This window comes from Macrobrachium rosenbergii, chromosome 31 (assembly GCF_040412425.1).
Source record: "Macrobrachium rosenbergii isolate ZJJX-2024 chromosome 31, ASM4041242v1, whole genome shotgun sequence".
In the NCBI taxonomy this organism is placed as follows: Eukaryota; Metazoa; Arthropoda; class Malacostraca; order Decapoda; family Palaemonidae; genus Macrobrachium; species Macrobrachium rosenbergii.
The window spans coordinates 3,725,173-3,749,896 of record NC_089771.1 but is presented as its reverse complement, the minus strand read 5'-3'; positions in this window follow the sequence as shown (position 1 = coordinate 3,749,896).

Below are 24,724 nucleotides of genomic sequence, written 5' to 3'. Positions count from 1 at the left end.
CACAAGCAAAGCCGCAACCCTGGTTGGAAAATAGAATGTTACAGGCCTAAGGGGTCTAACAGAGAAAGTGGTCCAGTAGAGAAATGAAAGTGTAATAACAAAGAAAAAAAAATGATAGCGGATAAGATAAATACTAAAATGAAATGGACCCTGCGAATAGCTGACCCAACTTTTCAAAGGTCACCTTCGCGAGCACTTACAGATTGCTCGGTCCACGCACCTGAGGTGGACCCCACCTCAAAAGTTCTAGGTGCAAATCTTATATATATCTTATAACAGATATTATAGCACAATCAGTTTATTCAAGAAACGCATTAATCTAGACGATTTCACTCCTGGTACTGCCTCACACTGAAAGGCCTGCGACTGCGCACGCCAACGGTGATCCAACCAAGATGACAGGCTTGCGACTGCACCAGTCCAAGGTGAATGTATTTTTGCGTCTCCCAGCGGTCCGACAAAGATGAATGGCTTGCAACTGCACAAGCCCATGTTGAATGTGGCGCTCGTGAATCCTTTTTGCGCCAACCCAACGTCTCCTCGAAAGTACGGCAACATGAAGACATCCTGCCCGACATCTCTCCAAGACCCTGGATCGTCTGAACAAAGTGCAGAAGTAACGTTGACAGCTTTCTCATATGTTGAGGACGGTGAAGCTATTTCAACCTCTCCATTTCAAGGGAGTGGTATTTTGCGTGAGTCCGTCATATCGACAGTCATATCAAAGAGTAACTCGTCTATTCCCTATACCATATTATTACTGAACCAAATAAGACTACTAGTGCAAAGGTCATATGTTCTCAATGTGAAGCAATTCCAAGTTGGTAGCCGGAATTTCCACAGTCAACTCACTATCAAGTACACTAACTCTAAGGAACGAATCATAAAAATTCTATCCAACAGAAAAAAGTACTCGAGAATCCTGTGCATACACTGAATAACGAAAGGCAATCCTAAACATCTGAAAGGTATCATATCTCGTAAAAAACATCAAGGTTCTACTCTGGTTAGCGAATATTTCGCAATACCCAACTAATTTTCAGCACAACACCAATTGACATAATGGCAATCGCTCCTACGATCCTAACAACTACAATTACTCATGGCACAGCTCCCTTAATTTTAAAAGAGAACTGAAAAATCCAAACACTTGAATTCGATATCTCTATCAAAAACCTTCCTAAACCTCTCCTAAATCCTAACTGACATATCCCAACCCGAAAAAGATCAGACCCGTTCGGTCCGATATACTAAATACCTCTCCAAAGATAAAATCCTAAACAACAAACCCTGATTCTGTAACTCTATATTCAAAGAATATTGCGTCAGACGACAAAACACATCGTAACATAATAACATAATAACACACGGGTCAAATCTCGTATGAAATTACCCCATGTCACAATTCCCAAAATCATAAGAAAACAAACCATTAACTCAAATAACCCATTTCTATCGCCAAGTGCGAACGATGAAATCCTAACCGCAGTTGCGACCCATAAAAACAAAAAACTCAAATTCATATATCTACAAAACTCTACGGTAGCACACAATTTACACTAAGTACTACAGCTTACATCAGAAATCACAAAGAACCCGAACTATTAAAGATTCGTAAAACTCTACGGAGTAACGTCCTCCTGAATTACAACAAACTACAAGTCATGCCCATTTACAACCCATTAAAACCCGAAAGGAAAAAAAAACAACCCGTAACTACCCATTATCATAACAACAATACAACCCAGGAATGCATCCATGCTAATATCCATTAACCCGTCTTTTTGATCTTAGAAATATGTGTCAAACGAGACACACCTGTGTTTTCATCCAGAACAACGAATCTATTTCCCTTCTTTGCTTCAACAACCCGGAACGGACCTTCAAACTTAGGACCCAGCTTATAGTCCAGCTGATTCCTGACATTTATCTTCAAATAAACCCCATCTCCAACAGCCACTTTAACTCTATCTGGCTTTGCATTACTCCTATCTACCATGTGTTGCGTTTTCATCTCAAGATTCTTAGCAATGCGCGCATATCTCTCTTTCGCCGTTGAAATCAGCGATTTTACCACCTCATCACCTGTCGGAATGGGCAATAGATCAAATGCGCCTCGCGCTGGGTATCCAAACAGCGCTTCATTGGGAGACATTCCAGTAGTATCACTAAACATTGCATTTATACTATGCTGGACCTGTGGAATATAGCGGTCCCAATTTGGGTCATTACCTCCCAAGGTCATTCAAAGAGCTTCAATAACCTTTCTATTTGCTCGTTCGCACAGGTCATTCGCTTCCGGTCTATATGGAATAATATTAACTTTCTTCATTCCTACTACATTTGCAAGACATTGCATCGTGTTATTTACGAATTCCCGACCGTTGTCCGTGATTAATACAACAAATATACCCATTAAAGAACGCTATCGCTACTTCCTCTGCTGTTTTATGCTTCAACGGGAAAATTTCTACGAACCTAGTTAACTCGTCAACAACCACCAACAGGTGTCTGTGGCCATAATTAGATTCACATAAATTACTCGATGTCCATGTGGACTCTTTCTGCGGGTCTGGTAGGAATCGGGAATGAACCTAGTTTACATGAAACGACCCTAGGTGGCTTACATGCGTTACAAACTGAACAACTTCTAACTAAGTCTTCTATATCTCTTGACATATTCTTCCAAAAGATTTGTCCTCATACGTTCTGATATGTCTTCTCAATCCCTAGATGAGGAGTGCTAGACCTACTGTGGACAATATCTAACACCGTAGGTACCAGGCTCGTGGGAACAACTATTTGCGTCGTATCGCCCTTATCTTCGCTATTTCTCAGTCTATATCTAATCTTCCTAGTTAACAAATTACCCTCTAATTCAGAAGCCCAAAAGGCAGCTTATATCCTCTAACAAATTCTCCTCTAAATGCTTTTGCACCTCTCAGGTCTCATCTTCATCTTGTTCTCTACCAAACTAGTATCCCAGTCAATGCTATCTCCCGATACATAACATACATGCGTACCTTGCTCATCAAAAAAACTTCTACTAAGGGCACCTGCTACAACATTCTGCCTACCTTCTATATTCTTTATTTTAGCATCAAAATCCCTGATTGTTAGATACCATCGGGCTCTTTTGGGTGAAAGATCCGGTTTATTAAAAAGATCCACCAACGGCTTGTGATCAGTCAAAACCTCTACCTGGGTACCCATAACCAATACCTTAAAATGTAGGAGGGCTGATACCACGGCAAACGCCTCCTTATCGACCACCGACATGAGGTGCTCATTACTACCTCGTGTCTTAAACTTCCTACTGTAAAATGCAATCGGGTGGAGTTTTCCATCGAAATTCTGCATAAGGCATGCGCCTATCCCGACCTGGCTTGCGTCCGTAACTAAGGTGAATGGACGTTCTAAATCTGGAAACTTCACCACAGGGGGATTTGTTAAAACATCTTTAATGGTTTGAAATGCTACTTGCTGTCGCTCTCCCAAAACAAACTGCACATCATCCCTTAGAATATCTGTCAAAGGAGACGCTATAACGGAGAAACCCTTCACGAATCTACGGAAAAATCCCGCCATGCCTAAAAATGACCGAACCTGCTTCTTAGTCTTGGGTGTAGCAAACTCCACAATTGCCTTAACCTCATCATCATTTACTCTGACACCCTCTTTAGAAATGACATGTCCTAAATATACTATCTGCTTCTTGAGAAAATTACACTTAGCTAACTTTATCTTCAAACCAGCTAACCTAAGTCTTCTAAAAACTTCCCTAAGAACTTCTAAATGCTCTTCTATTGAATCAGTGGCAACTAAGATATCATCCATGTAGATATGGACTTTCTTCCCTAACATGCCATGCAAAACCGTATTCATCAATCTGGTAAAAGTCATTGGACTGCCTGTCAAACCAAACGGCATCCGCGTAAATTCAAAATGACCCTTCGGCAAAGAGAAGGCCGTGTACTTTCGACTCTCCCCACACAACGGAACTTGAAGGTATCCCTGCATTAAATCAATTGAAGAATAGATCCGTCTTCCTCCTATCTCAGGAAACAAATCTGGCAAACACGCCACAGGCTAGCGATCAGGAATGGTTTTCTCATTTAACTTCCTAAAGTCTACACAAACTCTGACTGAGCCATCTTTCTTGGGGACTGCAAGCAATGGAAAATTAAAGGGAGATGAACTAGGCCTAAAAATGCCTTCATCTTCCCACCTATTTACTTCTTGTTCTACCTGTTCTCTAATCTTAAAAGGAATCCTATATGAAGGAAAAAAAATATGCTTAGTCTTGTCTTCCAACTGGATCTTGTGTTCTAACACATACGTTAAACCTAACTTGTCTCCTTTGAGTGCTACTATGTACGCAAACTCGGCTAAAACATCTTCTACACCCTCAGCATATTCTCTTGTAATCCGAATTCGCTAAATGGTCTCTAAAACCTTGCCTTCTAGCTTGTAAATCTGCTTCTGAGAAAGAACAAAAATCCCCGACAATGTTCACTGAATTACCTTCATCGACCCATTCAACGAAGTCGATTGCATAAGTGTCAATGGATTGCTTTTGAAATAAGGCCCTCGGTTCGTTTAATAAGCAACCATTTATGATAGATACAATGATAGATTAAGTGTATCTTTAGATGTATCTTAAATAACCTGTAGAAATACCACAATCCTAATGAGGTCAAAAGAATAAACAAGTCAGAAATTATAATAAATATTATTCACAAATAACAAGACCTTTATATAAAGACAATTTTAATGTAATTTCAGAGTAAAGATATACTCGACCAACACCAAAGATACAGAACCTGGGTATTAATAACTTCAGCTGCCGTTAATTAACTAGGATATTGCGGACAAGATGATGAGCAAACGTAAGTGGCTTGGGAGTATAAATAATTTCAGTTGTCGCTAGTTAACTGGGGAAACTCCGACATGGTACTGATCACGAAGAAATGATGATCAAAGTAATTTATCGACAGTCGACAGTTGAAGAAACCAGCACGGCTACTTCAGCTCAAGAGTTAAGACCACATAAAAACAAATGGCTGGAATAGAAATTTTATAAAAATCAGATATATGTTAAATTATAACTAATGATATTTCCATCCACAAAAATTATTACTAATTCACAATAAACCCTTCACAGCACTAAAATGTTTAACACTTCATTTCCAAAAATTTATATATATAATCAGTTTAACAAAAATACACTCCACCTGGAACTCACGGTATGCATGGTATGAAAGCACAGGCCAGAATGAGGCATTGGAAAATAACCGGCTCCGTAGTAAACAAAATCCCTTAACCAAAACAAGGTAACTACCAACACAGTATAACTACCAACAAAGTAGTTTGATAATTTGTAGAAGATTATCCCTTACAATAACTCCCCAATTGAATAAAATTTTCGTAGAAAATTTTGAACAATCTTTACAAATTATTTACAACGACTTAACATATCAGCTCCAACATTTTCACTACCCTTAATATACTCAACAGAAAAAGTATACCCTTGTAAAAATAAAGCCCACCTCATTAAACGGTCGTTGGCATTTTCATCTTATTTAAATATAGCAAATGTTGATGATCAGTTTGAACTATGAACTCTTTGCCCAATAAATATTGCTTGAACTTATTCACGGCCCAAACTAAGGATAGACATTCCTTCTCTATCAGAAGAGTATCTCTTCTCTCTGTCTAGCAATTTACGACTGTCATAAGCAATTTGCATTTTCATATCACCAACTTCCTAGGAGAACACATCCAAGACCATCATTAGAGGCATCAGTTCTCAGGTAAAATACTTTAGAAAAATCAGGTAAAGTGAGAATAGGAAAAACATTCACTAGCCTTTCCTTCAATTGTTGAAAACTATGTAACTGTTCAGGTGACCATTCTAGTTTATTAGGGCTGTTCTTCTTAAGTAACTTTGTTAATGGAGCTTGTATTGAACTCAAATTCTCAATAAATTTTCTGTAAAATTTACTGTTCCAATGAATGATCTTAGCTGTTTCTTGGTGTTAGGAAGAGGCATGTTGCAAATGGAGGTTACTTTGGATTCTAATGGCTGCAATGAATTATTACTCAATTGTAACCTAAGTATTTGATAACTGAATAGCCAATAAAGCACTTCTTGGGACCAGCAGTTAATCAAACTCTCTTAATCTTTCAAGTACATTTTCTTAAATCGCGAATATGTTCTTCCCAGTTTGAATTATGAATGATTATGTTATCAAAGTAACAACTTGTATTGTCTAATCCTTGCACTACGGATTTCATTAACCTAATAAATGTAGCACTAGCTGTTTTTAACCCAAATGGCATCATTTTGAACTGCATCAAACCATGATGTGTCGCAATAGCTGTATAAGGCTTGGAATCTTCACTCAATGGAATTTGCCAATAACCTTTGGACAAATCTAACTCTGAAAAAATGGTTTTATCCGTAAAGTACAGTAAGGCTTCATCTCTATGTGGCATGGGTTCTGCATCAAAAACCGTAATATCATTTAAACGACGAAAATCTACACATAGCCTCCAACTACCATCATCTTTCCTTACAAAGACTACAGGTGAACAATAAGGTGAAACAGACTTTTCAATTATACCCATTTCAAAAAGTTTATCTATCTCCTCTTCAAATACTTTCTGTAAATGATGTGGTACAGGATATGGTTTTTGTCTAACAGGAATATTATTTACTAGCAACTGAATGTTCAATTCCTTTTGCAATACCTGGCTTATCAGTAAAAACATCAGGATATTCAGCAATTAAATCTATGACCTCTTTCTCTTTACCCTTACTAAGATCCGGATTAATGTTTACATTAGAATTAGCACAAACTTCTAAGAAAACTAAATCACAAACATCAGGATTTTCTTCAAGATCTGAAACAACATTACTATCTACAACTTCAACACACCGATTAACATACTGATTAACATACTCATCCCTACGATAAAATTTCTTCAACATGTTAGCATGAAATAGTTTCAATTTACCACTAATATTGATCAGATAATCGACCCCATTAACATGGCATTCATCTACTTTATAAGGACCACGCCACTGCATTATGAACTTATTACTACTCGACGGTAATAAAAGTAATACTTCGTCTCCCACATTAAATTTTCTTTGTTTTGTTTTCATATCATAGAATTCTTTATAGTTTTTACTACTCAATTTTGCATTAGCTACAGCCAATTTAGCAGTTTCTGCAAGTTTAGATTTTAAATCAAGAACATATTGATAACTAGTTCTAAGTTCAGGATTAATTTCATCATTACTCCATAGTTCATACAAAATTGATATAGGACCTCTTACATTGCGGCCATACAATAACTCAAATGGTGAAAACTTCAATGAATCATGGGGATTTCTCTATAGGCAAAAGAACTGGAGGTATAAATCGATCCCATTCTTTAGGATGATCTACACAAACTTCTTAAGAATACTTTTCAAGACGCCATTTAATCGTTCTACTTTCCCATTACAAGCAGCATGATAGGGAGTAGTAAAAAGTGCTTTAATAGATAATAGTCTATTAATTTCTGCCATTAAATCTGATTTGAACTGAGAACCCTGATCTGTCAAGATCTCGCGAGAATACCCACTCGACAAAATATTTCAACTAAACCCTCAGCAACTGTAATTGTATCAATGTTTCGTAAAGGAATAGCTTCAGGAAAACGTGTTGCACAATCTATTACTGTTAAAATATATCTATGACCTCTATCAGATGTAGGAGATATGGGGCCAATGAGATCAACTGCTATTCTAGAAAAAGGTTCTGACACAATAGGCATCTCTTTCATAGGCACTTTCTTAACACTACCCCTCGTACCAAATTTCTGACATGTTACACATGATCTACAATACCTTATGATATCAGCACTTGCACCCGGCCAAAAGAATTTCTGGAAAACTTTATCTGAAGTTTTGCGATGTGAAAAATGTCCGGCTAAAATGGATTCATGTGCAATGTTTAACACTTTAGTTCTAAATTTCTTAGGAATTACTAACTGTTTCTTACCAACTTCATGTTTTACATTACTTCTAACACATGTTCTATATACTAGACCATTAATTTTCTCATATTTCACTGTCCTAGACTTAACAACAATCTCTTCACCACTAGTTAACTTATCTCGAACTGTTACAAGTGAAGGGCAAACTTCTTGTTCATGAATCAAACTATCCTTGTTTACATTAATATCAATATTATTGAAAGATTGCAAAGGTTGTGCTTGTTGTCTCTGCTTAAGAAACTGAGCTCGAGTCCTAGCCATACAAATATCAGTAACTTCTCTTACCTTTGTATCTGTATCCTGAAAATTGGAATGCAAAGTAGAATCAGGAATAGAAAAACCAGGGGCAGAAACTCCAGGAACTAGACCCAACAACACATCAGTAAATTTGATTGGTGCGGCGATAGCACTCACCCAACCTTTAAAAAATTTACAGTTAAGATAACATCTAACTTTAGGGAAATATTGAGGAACTCCCAAATAATCATAAACTTTGCACAATTTACCTCGTTTGACATTAGAGGGAATCAAACTATCATTGATTATAACAGATGATGCACCTGTATCAAGCATTACTTGGACTGGTTTATCAAACAAAGATCCTTGACCATCTGTAACTACTGTTTGGGGTTTTAGTTCCGTTTCAAATACAAATTGAACTTTATCCGTTTTACAAGATTTGTTTAGACTGTGTTTCTTGAAATTTGCTGGATTGTGATAACAATTTGGTTTTATATGACCTACTTTACCACACTGATGACATTTAACATGACTAAGATCACTGGCTTTTTCTTTACTCTTGTCACTTTCAAACGATTCATTAGACTAACATTTGAGTAGTTTTCTTTTTCAAATTTCCATGAGCACTCATAAACCTATCTGCAGCTTCAGCTAACTCTAGTGTCTTTGAATACTTCCTCTCTTTCAAAAATACTCTTAGCTCCTTTGGACAATTGCTTAACAGTTGATCACGAATCAGTAAGTCAGATAAAGAATCATAATCTTTATTTACCCCTGAAAGTTCAACCCATTTACTCAAATAGTTTTCCATTCTAGAAACAAGCTGAATGTAAGATTCATCATCTTCAACTACACTCTCCTTAAATTTCTTCCTATATGAATCAACATCAATATGATAAGCTTTAAGAAGGGCTAACTTAAGTTCATCATAATTATCAGATACAGAAGAAGGTAAACCAATGTAAATTCTTAATGCCCTACCACGTAACAAAGTACCTAATAAATATGCATAATCTTCCTTTTTCCATTTGTAAAATACAGCCAATTTCTCAAACCTACTTAAATATGCATCCATTTCATCTTGACCATCTACAAAACATGGAATTTTAGGGATAGACTTCATACTCTCTAGATCTACTGGGCTAGTTTTACATTTATCAGTATTCAATTTTGCTAACGCTAATTCATGCTCTCTAAGTTTATCACGATCGGCCATCTCCAACTCAAATTTTTTCGCCTCCCTTTCTGCAGCACGCTCATCACGTTCTCTCCTTTTCTCTTCAGCCTCTAGTTCTCTCCTTTTCTCTTCAGCCTCTAGTTCTCTCCTTTTCTCTTCAGCCTCTAGTTCTCTCCTTTTCTCTTCAGCCTCTAGTTCTCTCCTTTTCTCTTCAGCCTCTAGTTCTCTCCTTTTCTCTTCAGCCTCTAGTTCTCTCCTTTCTCTTCAGCCTCTAGTTCTCTCCTTTTCTCTTCAGCCTCTAGTTCTCTCCTTTTCTCTTCAGCCTCTAGTTCTCTCCTTTTCTCTTCAGCCTCTAGTTCTCTCCTTTTCTCTTCAGCCTCTAGTTCTCTCCTTTTTATAACCCTCTCTTGCTCTCTTTCTTGCTTTTCAAGTTCTATTAAGTTCCCGATTTGATCACTAGTCAAACCTAAGGACTGACCTGTCTTCAATAATTCAGCAACATCCATATTAAAAAAATATTACATATGCAAAGAACACTGAATTAAACATTAACATTTATAACTTATACGATGTGTACAAGAAAAATTTAACTGCCTTAGAACTAAAGTAGTCAAATATTCTTAACTTAAAAAAAAAATTACTTCCGCAAGCTACGCTAGCTGTACGAAAATTCAGTCGTGTAAGTGCCTAAGCAAAACTTGCAATAAACAAAAAGTCTATATTCATCACTGACAGACACGAGTAATTTTAAATATTACTTTAACAACGACATCCACAGCAGTGTCCATTCAGACATAATATTACTAAACCTTAATTAGAATAGAATTTTCAGCTGATAGCCAAGTTATGAGGAAAATTATATGGATAACACCATTAACTTTAACCCAAAACATAACATAAAATACGTAGGAAAACACTACTCAGTGAAATGATATTTGCCGATTATCGCATGAATAAGTGTAAGGTAACTATGCAGGCGTTATTAAGTTATACTCAGTTACTTTGAATTTTAAGTTTCCAAAAATAAAACTGAGGACTTTAAATACTTAATTACCCAACTTTAAAGTTCCACACTTCAATGACGACCATTTAATCAAGCAATAAATATCATTCACGATTCTAGCTTTAAACAAGTGTCACACCATTAACATACCCCATTAAAAAAAAATACCAAGTAGCAAAATAGTAAGTGTACTCACGATGACAGAAATTAATACCACCATTGCATACCGGGACTTACAGGTTCACAAATCCACTATTTGCATAGGAACGGAGTGTACGGTCCATATTAAGGCATGATACCAATATTTGCACATGACCTACAAATAAGAGAAGCATTAATACACATGTTATTTTACAAAATACATCATCCTACTCACTGCGCCAAATGTCAATGGATTGCTTTTGAAATAAGGCCCTCAGTTCGTTTAATAAGCAACCATTTATGATAGATACAATGATATATTAAGTGTATCTTTAGATGTATCTTAAATAACCTGTAGAAATACCACAATCCTAATGAGGTCAAAAGAATAAACAAGTCAGAAATTATAATAAATATTATTCACAAATAACAAGACCTTTATATAAAGACAATTTTAATGTAATTTCAGAGTAAAGATATACTCGACCAACACAAAGATACAGAACCTGGGTATTAATAACTTCAGCTGCCGTTAATTAACTAGGATATTGCGGACAAGATGATGAGCAAACGTAAGTGGCTTGGGAGTATAAATAATTTCAGTTGTCGCTAGTTAACTGGGGAAACTCCGACATGGTACTGATCACGAAGAAATGATGATCAAAGTAATTTATCGACAGTCGACAGTTGAAGAAACCAGCACGGCTACTTCAGCTCAAGAGTTAAGACCACATAAAACAAATGGCTGGAATAGAAATTTTATAAAAATCAGATATATGTTAAATTATAACTAATGATATTTCCATCCACAAAAATTATTACTAATTCACAATAAACCCTTCACAGCACTAAAATGTTTAACACTTCATTTCACAAAATTTATATATATAATCAATTTAACAAAAATACACTCCACCTGGAACTCACGGTATGCATGGTATGAAAGCACAGGCCAGAATGAGGCATTGGAAAATAACCATATAGTAGTAAACAAAATCCCTTAACCAAAACAAGGTAACTACCAACACAGTATAACTACCAACAAAGTAGTTTGATAATTTGTAGAAGATTATCCCCTTACAATAAGTACCCTTTTGATAATTCCGAACTGTATCGTTACAGTTTAGCAACTCCACCCAAGTTACCCCTGAACTCGTTACGACATTTACCGAACTCATACACAAAACTCCTTTCAGCTTCTCGCTACCCTCATTTACGCACATCTGTCTGGATTTTTTCACACCTTTCACTCGCACTTTAACCATCGCAACCATACCCGGACCAAGCACCATCATCAGCCAAAACTCCTTAATAGCCCCTCTCGTCCCCCGACACATGTTCATCATTCAGCCCCGGACCCTCATGTACTCGCGAGACATTCTCACTCACTACACTCACGTCTGCCCCCTCATACGGTACAAACACACCAGGCACCCCCACATTACTATGAACCGATATCTTTCGTCTCCGACACGACGGATGTCCCAGCAACAATGCATTTCCCAAGGCACATCCCTTATAACCAGAAATGGTTCCATCAAAGATCTACCCCCAATGGATAAATCTATGTCCAAACAACCCAAAACTCTTAATTTATTTGCCTGGACGTCGCATACAACTTCCTGCGCAGGTCTCAAAGATCGATCGGGAAACATTGATCTGAACAATTCTTCGTTCATCAGGTTAACTGAGGCGCCTGTATCAAGAAAGGCCCTTACATTTATTCCCTGTACAGACCCAATTACAACAGGCTTCAACCCTGCGGGTTCTCCTAAAAGTCCAATTTCCCAGTTTTCCTGTTCAAATGACTGGTCTTTCGACAATGTCTGCCAATTGCCAGATCCGCTTGAGCAATTCGCGTGAGGTACTTCCTTTTCTGGGCTACCAAAATTCTGGAATGCGGGTCTGTTATACTGTCTCCGAGATGGGCAAGACCGCCAAGGATGATCGTTACTATTACAACTACTACAATACCTAACACCGCAAAATCTCTTGATGTGACCCTGCAAATTACAGTTAAAGCAAAGACCCCGTGGGATCCTAGAACTCAAGCTACCCATCAGTCTTGGGCTATTATGACTTGCGAATAAATTCCTTGGACCGCGGACTGGATTTCCGCGTCCTACACAACCATAGGCTGCTCTAAGGAGTCTCTGATCACTACTACCTCTCCTCATATTTGTACTTAAATTCACAAACTTACCCTTGACTAAACACAAATACAAAAATTCCCAAGGTCCCGTAAAAGTATACCCTTTATCAAAACAAAACAAAAGCAAAACCATTTCCCTTAACAGAAATTCCCATATAACACAAAAATTACAGTGTTAAATCCCTTTACTCTACAACTAATCCCTGAAACTCAAAAGAAGGGTACTTAACCCGGAGTTATCATTAAATCCCAGCTTAATTAAAATTACAATCAAATTCACAGTTCCCGAAATGAACAATTAAATCAAAAGTTTACCAAACCCACCATAAAATACAAAAATCAATTAATTAAACCCTTAATTAAATTCAAAATTACGTAAATCGAAAAACTACATCTACTATTAAGTAACCCCTTAAATAAATTCCCAATGAATTAAACCCATCATCAAACTATATTCCAAAGATTAAATTCACAATTAGCAACCCCTTACAGTTAAATTCCCAAATCAAATGGAAAGAAAAAGAGAAAAAAAAAACTGCTGTAAACGTACACAGCTGATTACTCTTTAGTCAGTCAAAAAAAAGGGTCAAGTTCTCTTCTTCTCAGGCCCAGCTATAAAAGGCCATAAAAAAAAATGACACGGGAAAGCGCCTCTCAGGCACAGAGAGAGTGAGAGAGAGAGAGAGGAGAGAGAGAGAGAGAGAGAGAGAGAGAGAGAAATTCGTCTCCACCCCTACAAACAGCAACACCCCTCGCTACTATCCCCTCAATCCTCATCGAAGGCCTGATGACGCCTACAGAAAAAATGCTTACCAGCACACTCGAGGCTCGCTCTGTCTCCAAGGGCAAAACTTGCTGGGTGTGCACTTCCTCCCTTGCCCAAACGGAAAGTGTCACTCAGGCAAACACAAGTGCTCTTCACATATGTTGCACTTTACCACACGCACATACGTGTGTGGTCACAAAACCAAGAAGTGCATACACACTTGCGCAAAAAAAGTTTTGCACCCAACTCAAAGTATCAAATAAAACACTACCCAATTATAAAAGTTCCCAGAAATAATAATAATAATAATAAAAAAAAAAAATATATATATATATATATATATATATATATATATATATATATATATATATATATATATATATATATATATATTATATATATATATATATATATATATATATATATATATATATATATATATCACCCTCAAAAAAAAAACATCCGATGCGTACAGCAAATTGCTATAAAAAAGAACAATATATGTATAATATACTCAGCGCTTCATAGGCGTGGCAAAGCAAGCAAGACGCTCCGCCCAAACTCGTGACACAATTGCTACGTCACCGTGGTGATGCCGTAACACAACCGTTGCAGCCGAAACATTAGTTACAACACAACGACAAAAAAAAAAAAAAAAAAAAACACACAGTTGTCCCTATCACAACGAAAAGGACAATTTCACATTAACTAAAGAACATCATAACACTCACACGTTAGCAGGCGCAAATTTCCATCAAGCGAAGAGAAAGGACAAAAAAATACTCGCGCGTCGTCACGTGTTTTAACACACCCTAGCCGTCATAATACCGCAATTACTGCACAATATACCCATCGATATATCACAGTTTTACATCTATCAAAGCACTCTTCAAGGATACTAGCTTGCTGAGAAATGCTCGCCCCAGCAACATCTGACGCTGCTGACTCCTCACAAAATCCTATCCTGAGATGCCAACACTAAATTATGTCTCTTCAGGAATTGAGCGTATACATGTCTAATTATCCAATTATCTAACTATCTAACACCTTCTAACTGCCCTAACTTCCCTTATACGCTACCTTATATTGCCACCAAAAATCTGTAAAACATTTCTGAAGCCTTTACTTTATTTAAGTCTCAGTTTTTATGAACAGAGGTTTGAATCTCGCTTATCCCGAGATATTAAGTGATAGCGTGCAGCGTGAGCTGACATCATTAGTTATACCTTTCCCTAACTAAAATCCAAGGACTACTGGAATGAGATGCTAAGTACAAAACTAAACCTTTATTGACAAAAAACCAGCGAAAATAACTTCTTAAAAATGATGAAGAATGAAAACGAATGATTCATCAAGGTATCAAAAAATTCTTCTAAGGAAATAAGGTTCAAAATCATAAACACCCAATTACTTAATTAATACAGAAAATAACTCATCTGTCAAAACATAAACAGGTCAATTAATAAAATCAGGTCATCTCAAAAATGTCATACCACTCCCTTCCTTGTAGGAGGGAGAGAGGAAAAAAGAATACTCCACTAAGTCCTCTGAGACAGTCTCCATGTGAAAATACACCTCACATTCTTAGTTTACACAGATATCGGATCGCAATGTTCCGAGCATTCAACAGTTTCTCCCATTATATTCATTATGCAATGCAAGAACAAACGTACTTTTCCGTGACATCATTCGAGGTCAAAGTTCGGCAAGACACGCCTCTGTACTTCAAGGCGTCACAAAGTACACGTACACACACGTACATTATCGAAATGCTTTCTTCGTGGTCTTATCAAGGAGCTTCTTCGACCCTTGTGGTATGCGAATGTTTCAGCATTTTTTTATTTGCTGTGTATAGTCAAAATGGACCCTGAACAGCTGACCCAACTTTTCAAAATGTCACCTTCATGAGCACTTACATATATATATATATATATATATATATATATATATATATATATATATATATATATATATATATATATATATATATATATATATATATATATATATATATACATGTTGTATGTATAAAGTGAGTGAGAGAGACAGGGGGTGAGGAGAGAAATTTCTTTTTCCTGGTTGCAATTTCACATATTATTTTCGTAATTTTTACTATAAATGTTTTAGTTATATAAGCAATTAATGCTTTATAAATGATCTATATGGATTTTCATAATAAAATCATAATTCAAATCAATATATTTACCTAAACATGAATCATCTTTCATTTCTCTTCTTGATATATTTCCAAAATTCCTTCCACTAGGGCCCCCGCCATTTTTTTGGGCTCGTACCTACCCTCACCTTCCCCACTCATGCCGTGGATAGCACACTTGGTAATATTTTTGAACATTCTCGCTCAAGCTCCTAATGATTTCCTCATTCACCTGGAAACTCGAGAACATTTCTTAATGCATAAACGCAATATCTCTGACTTAAGGAAATTAAAGACTCGAAGTGGATGTGCATTACGAGAACGGGCCGTTGAAAGACGGACGACCTTGCGAGTACAACAGTTACTGGTCAATAGGCATGCCAGAACTATTTTTGGGGATGCTCAGAATGGTGATGAAAAATTTTAATGGAAGAATGAAAAGGAAGTTTCAAAAAGTGGGTTGCTGAATGGTAGATCAGGTTATCTAACGTGTGGCTGCGCCTTCTGCCTGTCTCTGACAGTTTGTTTCTGTATGTGTGTGTTTGTGTGTGTGTGTGTGTGAGAGCGTTTGAAATGCTTGTAAGAGCAGGAAGTTTTCGTAGGATTCCAGCAAGAGTATGGTGTTAAATAAATTGATCATAGGAAGATGCCTCTAAAATATTTAGATTTTTTGTTGTAATAATGGATGCGCTCCTCTCAGAGTAGATTCTTGGATTAATTCAGATGATGTAAGGTAGATGGAAAGGTATTATCAGTCTTGTACACACACACACACACATATATATGTGTGCGTGTGTGTATGTATAACTGAATCACGAAAATACGGAGCCTGATGAATATATAAATAAAGATAAAATCCAGGGAAGAAAGGGAAACACTGGAGTGCTTCGAGACCTTTCGACAGTACTCCAGTGCTTCCCTTTCTTCCGTGGATTTTATCTTTATATATATGAATATATATATATATATATATATATATATATATATATATATATATATATATATATATATATATATATATATATATATATATATATATATATATATATATATATATATATATATATATGTGTGTGTGTGTGTGTGTGTGTGTGTGTGTGTGTGTGTGTGTGTGTGTGTTTGTGTGTATAGACTAATGAACCAGGTTTCACTATACATTTCAATTCTGTTTTGGCAAAGTACAGGAAATAATACTAAAGAATATATTGTTTGTCCTCACGAATCCCATTGAACCGAAGGCCATTCCTCACCCTACATATTTCCATTCCCATATCAAGTCGAGTTCCCTTCGTGGAATGTCGAATTTCTTTTGCCAGAAATACGAAAGGAATATTGGAAAATGTTTGGCATTCCTCCATTGTCTCCGTTAGTAGGACGCAAAATGGTTATTTATAAGTTTATCCTGAAAATATTTGTTTTTTATTAAGGTTACCAAGTTATTTTTGGTTACAAATTACTTTTATTTGTGATATTTTTCAAAAATAATTTAGAAATGAACATAGGTTTTCCTGATATCTTTATGTAATCGTTATTACTGAGTTCCTGGAAAAATTTCTTTTCTATTAAGATTGAAAAATTATTTTCTTTATACATCACTTTATGTCTTATATTTTTTCAAAAAAATTCAGGTTAAATGCACATGGGTTTTCCTGATATAATTCTCTTATTATTACTCAGCTTATTTTCCCACCAGCAGGAAAAAGAGGAAAAACAAAAAACTAGACACTCTGGTAAATAAAACAATAAACTGTATTTCCAAATATTAAGTGTCAGTATAAACCTGCTCTGAAAAAAGAAACACTCTCATTGTCTGGGCCACACTGCAGCACAATTTTCATTTTGAAATATAATCTAGGAAAAGAGAAAGTGTGTAGCAAATGTAACATGGACTTTACTGGTGAATATTGATGGGTTTGTTTTGCATAATCCAGAAAAAGCAGGTAACTATATACCCTTTACCAGAGAATGCTTTTATACCATAAGACATGAAAAAGCTTCACTGCTGGAAATAAAGGCTCAGTGAAACTTCCGAATGTTTTTCTTCTTGTTTTCCAAAAATTGATTTTCAGAAACAATTGCAGTACAGAAATAAGAGAGAGAGAGAGAGAGAGAGAGAGAGAGAACTTAGAGAGAGAGAAAGATTACATTCAAGGGGATGTGTTTCAACAGAAAAGGCTCTCTGTAAACCTTGTTCAGTAATCTTTAAAGAGGAAGCCTTCTATATATATTTTTCTCTTGATAACCCAAATTGACTTATATAAGGCAATGTATTATTAATAATCAGATCCAAATTTAATCAAGATGAGAATTCTGAGAGTATCACCATCATCTACCAGGCCTTATATCAATTAGGTGGTTGGTGTCATTACATGGAATAGTCAGAGACCTCTGTATCCAAATAATGTATTTTGTTATGTAAATAGTTGCCTATCAGTCTTCATGTAACAATAATGAAGCTTTTAGCTTTAAAATTCAGGAAACACAGTTTCATAAAGTAGGGAGATTGATTCAGGTCAGGAATCATTATGAATTAATATTCTATGTATTGATTAAATACCACCAGTTTGGCGTTGGACTGTTACATTGTGTTACGTGTGAGTCTTGGTTGATCAGTTATTGTTCAATTTACGTAGTTTTCACGGCCCTGCAAACCAAGATTACACGTAATCTGCCACTTGAAGCCAAAAGTTAACCTCAAAGACAGTCGTTAATAGCCAAAGGTCGCCAGTTAAGGGTAATTAACCTTAACAAGAATATTCAAGGAATAAAGACTTTATAATAAACGTTCCACCTGCGGACGCAATATCAGAATCTCTACTTTAAGATGATTTTAGATTTCAAACATTTCTTCCCAACATCGAACGCGAGGCATACAAAAGCATCGAGACTTAAAACTGATTTTGCTTACCCGAACCTAGGTATTTTACTAGAATAATGGGGTTGAAGCTAACAATATAATAATTTGGCTTAATCTAGACTTCGTGAACACCTATACCATAAGTGGTGGCTGAAGGAAGAAAACAAAGGAAAGAGTTGGAAATACAGAAAAAGGTTAAAAAGAATGGACGAAGTTTCAACAAGAATCAGACTCTACCTTAAGGACGAAGCGTTGGCGCGCATTTACAACGGACGTGCTGCAGTTCTGGTGTGTGTTTCTTGCTCCACCATTCACAAATAAAATAATAAAGAAAATCGGTGTTAGAGCCACCCTCCCAGTTCGTCTGACTCGTCAGCGGCTATCTTCTCTCTCTCCTGTTCTCTGACCGGCCTAGGTCAAAAAAGGCCTACAGCCATGCCCAGGCGTCTACCTTAACAAAAAGGCATTCTAATAAAAACATTCGCCAAAGACAGACAGAAAGAAGGAAAAAGGACCTTAGGACCACCTATTTTTAAGGCTGATGGGGAAATTTTCCTATAGGGTGAAAGGCCTAAATTACCTATCCAGTTCTCAACGGATGTTAAGGTTTGAACTGAAGACGCTCCTATATAGACAACATCTTTTCCCTGTCTCAGTCAGGTTGATATTTTTGCAATCAAAGTTACGAGGGCGAACAGCAGTAATATTTATAAAAGCTCCCCCCCTTTAGAGGGCCTTCACTCCCTTTTCGGGCGTGAAGGTCTATACTAAACAAGCTGTTCGCCTCTAGTAGGTTACTCTCCTTCCCTGAGCAGATTAGTCCTGGTTAGCCTACCTAGCTACAGAACTACCTAACCCTAGATAGGACATGAGCTATAATCACTACTTTACCTAATTCTAATAGTACTAGGAAGGTGCTTACGGTTATTATAGGCTACCTCCTTCAATCATGATGTGTTTAGACCTAGCCTAGTGGTACATTCTATGATATTCCCTAGCCTAACCTATCCTAACCCGACCGTAGCACCAACATAAGAGTTAATGTTCTAACTAAATTACAACGTGGTTTATGTTTAATACAATTAATAATTACTAGTTCATTCATGAGGGGTGCCTCATATGATAAATGGGTGCCTCCACCGAGGTCTTAGGCCATGCATGTCCTGAGCATCGTGGCTCGGTTCACAATAGTGAAGATTATTGAAATTAGTTAGGCTACTTACGTGATTACTGCGGCTCGGTGGTAAGTGGAAGGAACAAGGTTACTAAATGATGATGTACCAGTAAAATAAAAGAGATCACACTGGCTACCTCCTCTGGGCAAGGGCCAGGATCACTCTCAGATGTTAGGGCACTGTGCCGAGAGGGCACTAGTGCCAGGATGAGCTTATAGCTCGGCAACTACTGGGCTCTCTTCCGCCCCTTCTTCTTCTTCTTTGGGTTCCTCCAAGGCCTATCAGTAGCTGGTCTAGGAGGTGATGAGAGCACCGACTCCGGGGACAGGCCAGAAGGGCTAGCGGGCGCCAAAGTCAGGGCAACTGCAAAGCTGCGGAGGACTCCCTACTCCGGCTGCTGCGACAACCGGAGCGAGCGATCTCGACTTCTGCGTCCGAGATGCCAGTTCCTGGTCTTCCAAAGATGGGGTACCATTTCGATCCTCCAGGGGTTCATCCTGAGTCAAATTTGGCAAAGAAGAAGTTTCGAAGGTGCTGGAGGCTCTCCAGTCGCGATGATCAACTGCATGGGGAATCCTAAATCTCCGGAGGAGGATTCGCCTCACGATTTAAACCCGGCATAGGGGCCTTTCAATTGGTAGCTCAACGTCCGTGGCGGACGGAGTCTGGCACTGCTCAGTGCTCGCAAGTGGCACTGGCAGCAGTTGAGGGTCAGGCATGCCTGACAAGGGGTCCGGAGGTGCAATACCTCTGCGGACGACTTGGGTTTGGCTGCAGCAGAGATTCCTGCCCCAGCGGGAGATCGTAGCCTCTCCCAGAGTTTTGTTCGGGGCGTCCGCTGGGCGTTGCTTGTTTGGGCAGCCCTCCCAATTTGTGGAGTGGTCTGCCCATTGCACGTCCTGCAGCGGTACTGCTCCTCCTGAATCTCTCTTCGCGGAGGGGGAAGACCTCTTGGTGGGCCAGCCCTTCGCAATTGGAGGGCTAGGCCTGGAATAGTTTGGGTTGTGCCCCTTCTGCGGACCACTTTGGTGGGCGGAAGGTGGAGGTTTGTCATTATTGAGAGTGTTAGATGGGGCCTCCGTGGAGGAGGTAACGCGGCTGCGGAGTGGCGTTGGTGACGGGGTTCACGCAGAAGATCCCAACCCAACAAGAAGACCACTCCGGGCCGAATTCCACCTACCACGCCAAGGCGGTGGGGTATCGTGCCCCAAGGTGTCATTACCTGGAGTTGGACCTTAGGAACGGTAACGGTGTGGCCCTCTATCCACTTCATTTCCCACTGGGTTTCTTCGTCAACCATGGCACCGGCTGGCACTTGGGCCCTAGTGATCAGGCTACTGTCTGCCGCAGTGTCTACTGTGACCGGAAGGGTCACTGGCAGGCTAGTGCTCTGAAGAGGGCCACCGAGATGAACTGGGTTTCCAGTCTCTCGGGGTAAAGGATCCGGTGCGGACCAGCCGCAGAAAATGAAGTGCTGATTAGGTTGACAAATTTGGTGGTGGGGACATGATGTGGACAGGCCGGAGATCCAGCATTGTAGTGGCTAGCAGCCCCACAGGATTTGCATGGGCCTTTGGATGGGCTCGGTGGCCTGCAGTAACTGTTGGAGGAGAGGGCTGAGCGGATGAATCGGGAGCGGAGTTCTGGCTGGTAGGGTTAGGCTGCTTATTAGTGCCGAGTTTGTATCGGCACTCAGCTTCAGCGTGGCCCCCTTCTTGCAATAGGTGCATATGGTCTTGCTAGGCAGTCCATTCTTCGGGCGAGTGGAGTTCGAGAGGTAGGCCTGAGGAATTACGCTTCTGAGAGGTGCTATGCGACTGATTGAAGGTTTCCCACGAATCAGCCATGCGACAAGCTTCCATAAGTGTGGAGGGCTGTTTATCGTTAAGATATACAGCAAGGGGCCCAGGCACACATTGGAAAAGGTCTTCTAGCATGGTCCGATTGAAAAGATCCTCAAACGTCATTGCAGGCCAAGGAGTCGAACCAGCGTGTACTGGACTGGGTTTTGTGACATGCCCATTCTGTCCAAGACCAGCCGACTTCCTTGGCAAGACCTCGGAACCGTTGTCTCCATTTTTTCTGGGGTTATCTCGTAGGCCTTTGTAATGACTCTACGAACTTCTGCCATGTTGCCTCTCTGGCTCTTCTCCAGTGAGCGAAGCGCTGCCTTGGCTTTTCCCTCCATATGCTTGGCCAGTATTAAGGCTCTCTCCGTCTCCGTGGTGCTGTAGTTATCGAAAAGAGCCTCGATCTCCTCCAGCCATGCTTCTGGCTCGTCCTCAGTCTACTTGGGGACTAGGGAATTGATGCTTGAAATTGGAGCATTTGATGCAGCAGGTGTAGGACTGGAGGCTTGCTGGCTAGCCATAGCTTTGGCATTCTCCATTTTCGCTCTTTCCAGCTCGAGCTCTTTCTCCTTTAGGCTAACTCAGTTTCCTTGCAGGCTAACTCATGCTGTCTTCTTCTTTCTTCTCTTTCCTCTTCTAGTTGCCTTTGCTCGGCTTCATACACCCTCTGCTCTTCTTCATACTTCCTCTGCTCGAGTCTTTCTTCCTTCTCCCTCCCTTGGCCAAGTCATCCACTTGCTCCTTAAACCAGGTGGTAAGTTCCGAGCCGGTGAGACCTGCCGCCGTCCCCAGCCCCAGGAAGGTTTTATAATGCTCTGCTGCCATGGTTCTGGTGGGGAAGGGCGTCTAACCGGGTCGACTGGGCGTACTTGGGCAGCGAGGAAGTGTCTCTTCAACGACGTGGCACCCTTTCAAAAGGTGGCACTGTAGTTTGGGTGTGCCGTGTACAGGTCACACTGGTGGCACTCAGTATCCCTAGGCACTGGTGCAGGTTAGGTCCCAGAAGAACTTTCTCTTCTGTGTTCCCCTTTGTTTTGTTTTATTTATTTTTCTGATATCTTGCTTGGTGGCACTTTTGGTGCCAATGTTTCCTAGGGACCCTCTACTGGAGTCCAACTAGGCTATATGAGAGGAAAGGCACTCTACACCCTGCAGAGTGCAACAATCGAATGAGAGAGAAAGGGAAGGTAAAAGAGAGAGAGAGAGAGAGAGAAGTAAGCTATTCGAGTGATGACAGTGCAGCAAATTATTGGCACTGTGGAATAAAGTGAATTTGTTTTTTTTTTTTCTTTAAAGATCCTCGTGAGTGGCTGGTCCCAGTACCCAGTGCTGACCCCTTCTTCTTTCAGAGGGTGAAAACTACTGTTTGCTTCGGGTCTGGATAGCAGGCCTCACTCGTGACCGACAGTTTATCACTGTATTGTAATTACTCTTAACTTGTCCTCATCTATTGTGGGACAGAGTGTTTCTTTTATTTGGTTTACTGTATTCGAATTAATTAGCCTAGTGTCGGCCGTTCTTTCTTTGAAGAGGGTCACGTACACTTAGGAGAGAGAGAGAGAGAGAGAGAGAGAGAGAGAGAGAGAGAGAGAGAGAGAGAGATTTTCAATCAGCTAATTTCTTGCTGCTTGAGAACATGTAAAAACAAAGATCTTATAAATGCACAATGGCATGGATCTTAATAAAATCAGATAGAGATCGTCGTCTTGGCTTCCTTAGGGATTACTCTATTATCTTAATTTTCCTGGGAGCCGACGTCGCAAGACTTCTATCGTAAAATTTGAAATTCTTTTATATGATTTTTACAGCATGTAATTTGTATAGCAACTTGTTATGGTATTACTCCTAACTAAGGCCTATCTTTCCCTGCCTAAATTATCTTTTGGTTTTGTCTATCGAAGTCTGTCTAGCTAAGATATTGCGAGGTGGGTTTACTACGAAAAGAAAAATTGACCCAAGAGTGGCGGGGAGCAGAGTCGAGGTCACAATAACAAGGTCTTTAAGATGGCGGCCAAAGTCCCGTTAGGCCTAAATTTCAAAACAACTTGGGCAGCGAAGGAAACCAAAATGGCCGGTCCTCTAGTTCAAACAATTTCAAAACAACCACAACAACTTGGAGGAATCCAAGATGGTATTTTCTTTTTGCACAAAAATTCAAAACAACGAACGAAACAAATGCAGGTATCCAGATTTTACTTTAAATATACCAATCATGCATAGTGTTTTACGTTACGGATGGAAAACTAAATTACCAAACAACTTTGTGTCTTTTGTTATCGTATTCCTCACCCGGACATTAAACAAAAGAATGAAAAGAGAAATACTGGCCTGCCTGCGTAAATTTACGTTGCTGAACGTACCATTTATTGTAAAATTACTATTTCCGTTCGTTTGCTATTTTACTGACACGGTTTTTAACTGATTCCCGCTATATGAAACAATAACGATCGGAATTGCCGACGCGATCAGTACATTACTTTGTGTATATGAAATGGGCTCCGCTTTTTCGGCCTTAGATAACGACGACAAATTGTAACACAGTAAAAATGCTCTGCTCTCGATAAATTATGTCGCACCCTTCCTACCCCTTCCTAATTCTCACTACCTGTTTTATAACTATTCTCTTTACTGCTTATTATTATGCCTCGTTCTTTGTTTGGAAGATTGAAATGGAATTCAATATCTGACTTTTATCTTTGGAATTAATGTAATTTTAATTTCCTTTTCTCAAGATTCTTTCTCTAAAATTTACTTTAGATTCTACGCAAGGTCGCCACTGTTACCTGTGAGTCTTGGTTGATCAGTTATTGTTCAATTTACGTAGTTTTCACGGCCCTGCAAACCAAGATTACACGTAATCTGCCACTTGAAGCCAAAAGTTAACCTCAAAGACAGTCGTTAATTAGCCAAAGGTCGCCAGTTAAGGGTAATTAACCTTAACAAGAATATTCAAGGAATAAAGACTTTATAATAAACGTCCTCCACCTGCGGACGCAATATCAGAATCTCTACTCGTTAAGATGATTTTAGATTTCAAACGCAACGGTTCTTCCCAACATCGAACGCGAGGCATACAAAAGCATCGAGACTTAAAACTGTTTTGCTTACCCGAACCTAGGTATTTTACTAGAATAACGGGGTTGAAGCTAACAATATAAT